The sequence below is a fragment of the Coregonus clupeaformis genome, chromosome 24 (genome assembly GCF_020615455.1).
Source record: "Coregonus clupeaformis isolate EN_2021a chromosome 24, ASM2061545v1, whole genome shotgun sequence".
Taxonomy (NCBI): domain Eukaryota; kingdom Metazoa; phylum Chordata; class Actinopteri; order Salmoniformes; family Salmonidae; genus Coregonus; species Coregonus clupeaformis.
The window spans coordinates 10,139,372-10,141,825 of NC_059215.1; positions in this window are offsets into that span (position 1 = coordinate 10,139,372).

The window sequence follows — 2,454 nt, forward strand, 5'->3', positions numbered from 1 at the left end:
GGGCTGTTCTTATGCACGACGCAACACGTCGTGCCTGGATACAGCCCTTAGCCGTGGTATATTGGGCATATACCACAAGCCCCTGAGGTTCCTTATTGCTATTATAAACTGCTTACCACCGTAATTAGACCAGTAAATAGTATTTTTCTTTCTCATACTCATGGTATATGGTCTGTTATAAACTGGGTCGTTTGAGCCCTGAATGCTGATTGGCTGACAGCCATGGTATATCAGACCGTATACCACGGGTATGAGAAAACATTTATTTTTACTACTCTAATTACATTGGTAACCAATTTATAATAGCAATAAGGCGCCTCTGGGGTTTGTGGTATATGGCCAATATACCACACCCCCTCGTGCCTAATTGCTTAAATATACCACGGCTTTCAGCCAATCAGCATTCAGGACTCGAACCACCCAGTTTATATTTACCGATATAACCTATATTGCAAGCTGTCATTTCTGCCTGAGGGAAAAGGATAAACGTAAGCAGGGAGGCAAGACAAGTGAAAAGAAAGCTCTGGTGAAATAAACCAACCTGTAGTTATTGACCATTCTTATAAGGACAGTGCCTCGTATGCCAATTTATAAGCTTGTGTACGGCATTTACATACAGATTATACAAAGCACATTGGCCAAGAACACCGTAAAGAACAAAGCAGAGCCTGGGCCGTATTGACTAATGAATGAAACTCTGACAAGCATGTGTTCTCATATGAATACATTGAGAAGCAGTGAGAAAAAAGGCACACCAAATCCCTCAGCACATAAAACCACGTCTGCTGGTTGAGACGTGAGGAAATCTTCTTGAATGAGTCTTCTGATGACTGGTACGATCGTATTCTGCAATGGAGTTACTTATTCATACAGTATGACAGAACAATGCGTTGTAGTAAGTGGTTCTTTAACATTTAGTTACTTGCATGTTGACTATAAATGTGAAAAGTAACAACTTCTAAAATATACTTTAAAAAGTTACAAAATCTTGGTGTGAAATTGTGGACGTGATAATGTGACATGTTCTTCACTTGTTCAATTCTTAGACTAGAAAACTATGTGGCCCTGTTTGTTCAGTATACTGTGATGTCTGGTCCATAAGCGTTTTACAATAAAAGCTTTTCTATATAAATTGTTAATGAAAATATTTAAGTGATGTTGTCCTTTGAATTGTTTGCGTAATTTCTGTCATACTGTGATACAGCAACATGCTCAAAACTGTCCCAAGGGAGATGCCAGGAGCTCAGGACCACCATGACTACCCCTGTGGTTTAAGTTCACGCAACACAAAGGGTGTACTGATCCATTCAGCACCAGAAATATTTTTCAATATTCTGTCAAATAATTTAATGAAAAGGACAAGAAAGAGGACAGGAGTCAAAAGATTCCTCAAACAATTCTAAACCTTTATTTTCTAACGAGTGAAAAACAAAAAGGTAACATTGAAATGAAAAGTTTATACACAAACTCATGAGAACCGCATGTCTGCAATATCAATATCAATAATAATAATAATAAAATAATTTGAACCCAGAGACAAAGTAAATTGTGATAAAGTGAAGTGTTACTTTAGTTTGGAAGGAGAGGGAAGAAAGTTCAGGAGCAGACTGAAAAACAGGACAGAGAATAAAATAATTAGTCTGAGGAGGGGAAATCAGAATGAAAAGAGTCAGTGGTGACAGAGAGAGATAGAATGTGAGAGGTGAGAGGTACAGATACCTATTTTGGGAAAGTAGCACCAAAAACATGAATGCCTGTTTTTCACACTTCCGAAAATATCCAAATGGGCTTTATTGAAAATGCAAAGTCCCCTCCGACAGCCCAGCCTTGAACAAGATACAATACAAAAAAATACAAGCGTTACCATGGTGACCATCGTCACCTAGGATCCACTGTCATTCACAACCTTCCAATGAACTGAACTTCAGCTTTAAGTTAGCTTCATGTCCAAACCCCCAGAAAAATGTATCATGAAATAATTCATTTCTACTTCAGTAAGTGGGTATGTGGGTCAACTTAACTGGACCTCCCTGTCTGTCTGTGTTCGACAGGCTTGTGTCAAACTAGCATTTAAAATAGCTGAGAACACATAGCATATTGACTGACTGACAGATTGACTGACCTCAGAGAACTGGATCGCTAATTAAGACCAAGAGAACTGCTCTCCTATGACAATGCCAGCTCGCACACTCCGAACACTTTCACTGGGAGGATGGAGGGAGGTAGATAGAGAGAAAGAGAGGGAGGGGGTATAAAGTACAGGGCAGAAGAGAGAGGAATGTGCTGGTATGTTACAGAGGGATGGAGAATGAGACGGAAGAGTGTAGAATATAGATGTAGGAGCTCAAAAAGAGAATCACTGTGTTAGTGTTTGAATGTGATAGTGTATGAGAGGAGGGGGGTAGACAGGGGAGCTGTAGACCGGGGGTTGACAGGGGAGCTGTAGACCGGGGG